Source organism: Pongo pygmaeus, chromosome 15, assembly GCF_028885625.2.
Source record: "Pongo pygmaeus isolate AG05252 chromosome 15, NHGRI_mPonPyg2-v2.0_pri, whole genome shotgun sequence".
In the NCBI taxonomy this organism is placed as follows: domain Eukaryota; kingdom Metazoa; phylum Chordata; class Mammalia; order Primates; family Hominidae; genus Pongo; species Pongo pygmaeus.
Window position 1 is genome coordinate 103,827,334 of NC_072388.2, and position 7,406 is coordinate 103,834,739.

At 60.5% G+C, this 7,406-nt stretch overlaps 1 long non-coding RNA gene across 1 annotated transcript; it reads left to right on the forward strand.

The window, feature by feature from the left end:
* The first annotated feature begins 708 nt into the window (after window positions 1-708).
* LOC134738174 (uncharacterized) lies at window positions 709-6,777 on the forward strand. The gene is made up of 2 exons (XR_010123795.1): window positions 709-4,086; window positions 6,099-6,777. It is a non-coding gene; the product is annotated as an uncharacterized LOC134738174 (long non-coding RNA).
* The last annotated feature ends 629 nt before the right edge of the window (window positions 6,778-7,406 follow it).

A 7,406-nucleotide genomic window follows, 5' to 3' on the forward strand; every position in this document is an offset into this window, starting at 1 on the left:
GCTGAGGACTTTGTGTCAATGTTCCCACTGCCTCTGGGGACTGGGGACAGCCAGGCCACATGCGGGGGCAGTGGGACTTAGCACCTGAGCCTGCTGAGCTCCGGAAAGCCCTGGAGGTTCTTGGTTCCTTGAGGTGGGGCAGGCAGGAGGGAGTCCCTGGTGTGGCCTGGTTCTGCTGGGCGGAACACTGAACACCCCCTTCCCTGACCAAGAGGCGAGAGCTGCTTCGGGAAGAACCATCTGCCCTCACCCCACTCGGTCTGGGACAGGCAGGGCACTGGCCTGCCGGGTGCCCCCACCCCGGTGCCTGCAGCCCTGCTCTGCGCCCTGCTCCCTTACTCCACCTCCTTCCACCTCCTTCCACCTCCTCCCCTTCCCCCTCCTCCCAAGGAGGAGGCAGATGGTGGTGGAAACTCTGCTTCCTTCATTTTCCGGAGCGTGACTCAGCACCGCAGCTGCCGCCTCGGCCCCCACGCAGCAGCGCGAAGCCTGCCCTCCCCAACAGCGGAGCCCGGGGACTCCCCAGAGCACCCCTCCCGCAACTCATCTGGAGAACGCAGGGCGGCGGGCTGCCGAGCCCACCTTCCCGGAGCCCCCAGCCCAGCGTACCCCTCCTAGGCAGCTAATTTCCCGCCCACCCGGCGACGGCAGAGGGCGTGTACCGGGGCGGAGTGCGGGCAGGTGGGCGGGGCTGCAGCCCCAGATCTCAGGGACACACAGAGGCGACCACAGGGCTTCTTAGCTTCTGAGTGGCCGCCCTGCCCAGGAGACTGGGCTGAGCGAAGGGGAGGGGAAGGCCTAGGAGGGACCCCAAAAAAGGACCCATCAGAAAACACAGGAAGGTAGGAAAATAAGAGAAATTTCCGAAGCAAGAGGCTTGGCCCATGGGGAATGTCGCAGAGCCAGGCCTCAACCCCCCGGAGAATCTCTGAAAACACTGACCGCAGCCCACCAACGTGGCCCCGGGTCCTGCTCTGAGCTCTGGTCGGCCCTCCTCCTCCCTACATCAGAGCCTCCCCTGGGAGCCCCAGAGATCCTCTCAGCTCCTTCTCGGGACAAAGGAACCCTCACTGCTGACAGCCCCTGGTGACTCCTCCCTCTCTCCTCCTCACTCCCTTTGTGGTGGGCTTGGCCCAGGAGAGTCCTGGCACCCCCAGCTGCTCTCTGTAAGCCCCTGGGGGTGGCCAGCTGGGGTGGGCTCCCCACTCCTGCCTGGCCGTAATCACGGAGCCGTGCCTCGGGATGTGGGCACACACTCGTGCACACACACACCGTCTCAGCAACTGGGCTCTCCTGAGAGTCCCCTTCTCAACCCCCAAAACAAGACCTGCCAGCACCCCCACCCCTTCCTCCCCCTTCTATCCCCCTCCCCACAGCCCTAGGTACAGCTGCAGAAACTGAGGCTCAAAGGGGTCAAGTCCCTTCACTCCATGTGGCAGAGCTGGGGTGATCAGAGACCCTAGACCCCAGCTGAAGGCTCCTGCCCTGACATGGGAAGCCCCTCCTGTGGGGCCTGAGCAGGTGCCCAGGACCAGACAAGCCAGCCCAGGTGAGAGGCTTCCTGCCAGGAGGCCCTGAGGGTGACCTGGCCAGGGACACCAGTGCTCACAGGTCCAGGTGGGTCCCAGCACCAGCTCACCCTCCGTTTGCTGGCAGCGGCCCCTCTACTCTCCCCCAGGACTCCCGACAGCTCTGCAGAGAGGCCTCGTCCCCACCCAGCTGGGCAGACTCCGACCTTGCCACCGGGTGCCTTCCCATTCTCCTGGCTGCCAGCCACTCCCCTCTTGCAGCCTCAGTTTCTGCATCTGTAGGTTGGGAGTAATGAGATTCCCCAGCCGGCCCGCTGGGAAGGCTGGGCGTCCTGCGGGAGGGAAGGGGAGGGAAATGCCAGGAGCTGAGTGGAGCCAGGTCAGGGAGTCACAGGCCCAGCCCCAGCTGCAGCAGCCACTCTGTGGGCCCCAGTGAACCCCGGGCCCTGGGCCTGTCCATCTGTAAGCAGGGTGATGGCACTGCCTGGCGAAGTGGCTGAGGGCGGGCCCAGCTGCCCTCCCTAGGTGCTCATCAGGCCCAGCGCTGGGGCAGGGCACCCGGCCCACACCACATGGATGGGGACAAACCTCCAGCTGGGCTACCCTGACAGGGACAGAGGCAAACAGGGCTCCCAGGATTCCAGGGCCGGCACAGCTCTGTGGCTCCCGTAGTGTCAACTCCAGGCCCCAGAAAGGACTGCAGGGGACCAGACTGCTCCTGGGGGACCCCAGATGTCCTGGCTCTTCTCTAGGGGATCTTGGGCTGAACAGGGGACTGAGGCCCCAGAGGAAGGCAACACAGGGTCAAGATGGATCCCTGAGGGTCCCCAGTCATTTGTAACTTACCTCTGCAAAGAGTGAATGCTGATTCCTCGGCCTCTGCCCAAACATATACACTCTCTCAGGTTCACGCTCACACATCCCCTTACCATTCAGCAGACCCCACCGGCTCTGCCCCAGCTCACCCCCTCCGCCTGGCCCTACCATCCTCTGCCCCTCACCAAGGGGACCCTCCAATCCAATCCCATAAATCAGGGTCCCCGAGCTGCACTCAAAGCCTCCGTCACCTTTCCTTGCTTGTGGAACAAACCCACCCTCCTTCTTCTGACTCTCACCCCTCCCACCTCAGTGTGTGCAGAGGAGCCTTCCCTGCACACAGCTGAAGTGGCCCCGTGGCCCCTACCCTGGACTTTGGCCAGGCCATTGACCAGGCTGCTGCCTCCGCCTGTGCCTTGGCATCTGGGTCATTTTCATTGATGGTAGCTTGCCCCGGCTTGGGGGCTTCACACACACTTCCCATCCAGCAGCCCTAGGAGGTGGGACTGTTATCACCACCCCCATCTCAGCAGGCAGCACGAGCAGCAGAGCCAGGACCCAGACCGGCCCAGCCAGAGCACCCTCCCACTGTACCACGGGACTGCGCTGTTCACAGGGCCACTCCTGGCCTCTGGGGAGTCCCTCCAGGTAGGCCAGGCCAGGCCTGTGCTCTGTAATGCAGCCCACGCAGGGCTCCCTGCTGCACAGGGCAGGATGGTGGTCCGACAGCTCCCACCCCTCAGGGCCGGTGCACCCGCAATGCCCAACCTGCCCAGCCCACCCAGGCCCAGCCACCGTCAGAGGGAGGTTGGCGATGACTCAGGCCTTGAGTCAGCAGCATTGGATGAGGACGCAGCCAACCCTCTGCCAGCATAAGGGAGCCCCAGAAAGCCCCGAGTTCTGCTAGCTGCGCTTGGGGGGACCCCTGGCTGGAACCGAACCAGGCTCATCAGCGCTCAGGAGCCCGGGAGCCACCTCCCAGGGAAAATTCACACGCACACACACAAGCACACGCGTGCACACAGAGGAGGCCTGCCATCAGGGTGGGTGGGGCTGGACTAACACCAGCCCAGGGAAGAGAAACCAGAGATGGTGGGGCGCGGTGGGCAGTGAGGTGGGGTCTCGGCTGGAGGGGCTCACTCAGACTGCGGAGCACTCATGTGCCTCCTAAACAGAAACTCCACACAGGCCAAGGAAACAGAGCTACCAGCTGACTCACTCTCCCAGCAAACACCAGCTCCTCCCCGAGCCAGGCCCTGGAAGAGAAGTCGACATCACGAGCTGCCATCTGGGGGGTGGCACCAGGCTGTGAAGGATCCACAGACTGGCATATGCAGGAGGAAATGGGGCGGGCGAGGGGTAAGGACCCCAAAAAGCAGGGGCAGGGAAGGGCCCTCCCAGCACCCCACTGTAACAGGGCCTCATCAATGCCCCGTGCTCACTGAATAAAGCACTGCCAGCGAAAGGTGAAAAGAGGAACAAAGAACATTCTCCTGGACGCCACCCACAGAAAGCCACGTGCAGGCTTGGCCCTCACCTTGGGGACCTTGGACACGGAGCTGTTTATGTCACATCTGGCTCTCAGAGCTGGGGCAGCGTCTAGGAGGCCTGATGTAGAAGGCACTCGGCTAAGCCCTAGTTACCGGCACACGGGCACCAGCGCCCCCTCTCAGCAAACTCCACCTCCACGTCTTATGAAATTAGGACTGAATTTCCACTTCATTTTGAAAATATGGCCAAGGTAAGAGATCAGGAATGACAAGGCCAAGCTGGGGTAGCCGAGAAAGCAGAGCAGACACGGGGGCGGAGAGGTGGCTGCAAGCGTCTGAGTGCAGGAGGCACAGGCCCCGGAGGCCCCGGAGGCCCCGGAGGGCAGCACGCTGGTGCGGAGCGGGGACAGCCTGGGGTTCACTCTAAGGCACTCCTGGAGAGGCAGGGTGGGCGGGGCAGGTGAGGATGGGGTCTGGAGCCCATGACATCCCCTTGGTTGCTGAGCACGGCTGACCCCTGGCCACACCGGGCCTGGAAGTTGAAGTCTAACTGGGGAGCCAGGCAGGGAGCCAGACAGGAAACCGGATGCGAGTGGAGATTCCAGGCTGAGGCGCTGTGGGAAGGAGGGGAGCTGTCACTCTCCCAGGGTGGGAAGTGGGAGGGGCTGGGAGTCTCCAGGGAGGGGAGGAGGGCCTGGAGGAGTTCCCTGGGGTGGGGGTCTCAGAAGAGCCAGCAGCCTGTGCAGCGGCATGGGAAAGACCCCAGTGCCTGGCGAGGAATCGGCACAGCCAGTGTATGTAGAGTCAGATAGGGCTTTGGGGCTTGGGGTTATTTTTAACCCATAAGTCTCCCTGCTATTCTACAGGAGAAAGGGAACGCTGTGCTGGGCGCTCAGGAAGATGCAGGCAGGAGGCAGCAGTGTGGGGAGGGACAGGGAGGGCCTGGGAGCTGGGTCAGAGCCTTGCCCAAGGGGCTTTAGCAGGGAAGCGCTGGCCTTCCCACCTCCCCTCTGGAATCTGTCACCTGTCATCCTGGAAGAGCTCAGAAGCAAATGGATTCCTTTCCATGAAAAAAGCATGGTGCCTGGGGCTAAGCAAAGCCAAGACTGGCAGATAAGGTGCCCCAGATGAGCAGGCAGCGGCCTGCACTGGGGCGCGGAGCACGGCCAGGAGCCGGGAGGGCCGCGGGGAGCAGGGACAGCCATCCGACCTTTGGGATGGGCAGCACCCCTGGAGGCCTGGGGAAGCCAGAGGGGGCTGCCTGGCCTGCAGGCCAGGTGAGGGGAGAACGCAGGCCAGAATCCAGCCATAACCTGGCAGCAGGTCCAATCAAGGTGGGAAGAAAGAGTCTGATCTACTTCCAGGCTAGCAGTGAAACTAGGAGGTTCTGTAAGGACTGGGGAATTATGTACCCTAACTCAGGAATGCTCACTGTGAAACCAAGCCCTCATCGAGGGGAAGGGCCACCCCAGCAGTGGCCACTCCTAAAATCCTCACCTCCCTCCCGGACAAGTCTAGCCTCCAGGATGGAAGAAAGTCAGCCAACCCTAGGATTATCGCGTCTGGGTTGAACTGAGGGGTCACCTGTGCGTGCAGCCTGCACTAGTGGCTGGGGCCTCTGCAATGTTGGGTGTGCCTGGGATAGCTCAGAGTAACACTGCTAGACAGCACTCAGGGTTGGAAGGGAAGCCAGTCTCCTCTGGCTCTGAGCTCAAGTGGTCCACCCTCCTCAGCCTCCCAAAGTGCTGGGATTACAGGCGTGAGCCACTGTCCCTGGCAAAAATGAGACTTTCAATGTGCTATTTTAATAAACTAAGTATTAATGTTGAAAACCCAAGGAGCAGCAAAGGTCCTCAAAGACACAGAGACCTGGGGGAGGGGTCTTCGGGTGGCTGCAATGGGGGAGGGGGGAGGTGGAGGGGAGGAGGGGCCCTGGGGAGGCAGCACAAACTGGTTTGTAGAGTGACCGCTCCGTGGCTTCCTAGTGACCCTTCCAGAATAAATCCCAAGCATGCATCCTCCTACATGCCTCAGCCTGGGGCTGCCACTCCCTGCCTCCCACCATCCACTCTAAGAGCCTGGCTCCCCCGGAAGGGTGCTGCCCTTCCCTGGGCCTCAGCATGCCCTGTAAAGTGGGGGTCCCGGTGCCCACTGCACAGGGCAGGGAGGATGGAAGGAGAGCCAGTGTGCTGAGCGCTGGCACTTGCAGCTGGCACCTGGACATCTATGGAATGTGCTTCTGTGGTTATCATTGCTGTTACAGATCTGTCCACGTGTGGCTGACTCAGAGCTGTGACATTAAGGGAAAATAAAGGAAATGATTGAGCTGCCTTTTCAGACAACACTGGAATTTTTGAAGAACCCGAGAATCAGTATACTGAAAGGTTTGCGTCGTGGAGTCGCTGCTTGTGAAGTCCGTGTGCATCCGAAGTGCTCACAAGGACGATGGAAAGATGCTTCATTCATAAGCTCCTTTAAAATGCCAGACAGGCCCCTCGAAAGGGACTGGGAGAATTTAGCAGATGAATAAGATTGGCAAAATAAACCCAAACGTTTGGGGGAAAAACTGATTTTATTATTTTTATTTTACTTTATTTTTTTTGAGACAGGGTATCGTTCTGTCCCCCAGGCTAGAGGGCAGTGGCTTGATCTTGGCTCACTGCAGCCCCGATTTCCCGGGTTCAAGCGATCCTCATGCCTCAGCTTCCCAAGTAGCTAGGACTACAGACACACGCCATGATGCCTGGTTAATTTTCATATTTTTTATAAAGACAGGGTTTCCCCATGTTGGCCAGGCTGGTCTTGAACCCCTGGGCTCAAGCGATTCACTCTCCTCGGCCTCCCAAAGTGCTGGGATTACAGGCGTGAGCCACTGTGCCTGGCAAAAATGAGACTTTCAATGTGCTACTTTAATAAACTAAGTATTAATGTTGAAAACCCAAGGAGCAGCAAAGGTCCTCAAAAACACAGAGACCTGGGGGAGGGGTCTGCGGGTGGCTGCAATGGGGGAGGGGAGAGGTGGAGGGGAGGAGGGGCCCTGGGGAGGCAGCACAAACTGGTTTGTAGAGTGACCGCTCCGTGGCTTCCTGGTGACCCTTCCAGAATAAATCCCAAGCATGCATCCTCCTACATGCCTCAGCCTGAGGCTGCCACTCCCTGCCTCCCACCGTCCACTCCAAGAGCCTGGCTCCCCTGGGTGCCTGGGTCCCCCACCAGGGGTGTCAAAGCAGAAGGCTGGCATCAGTGACCGGCACACCTGAAGGCCCTGGAGCCGTGGGGCAGGGAGGGAGGTGTTCAGAGAGAGATGGGAGGGTGGAGGGGAGAGTGAAGGAGGAGGGAGAAGGCCCGCAGGGGAGGGCAGAGAGTCGCAGTGGTGTCCTCATTCCAGTCACCATTCCATTCATAAATACTTCCGAAACCCGCCCCACTCCCCACCACACACACACACACACACGCGCGCGCGCACACACACACACACACACACACACACAATTACCTCCGGAGACTTTGCAGACCTACAAAGTCTTGGCACTATGTCTCTTCAAAACACAGTCCAGTGGCCAAAAATCAC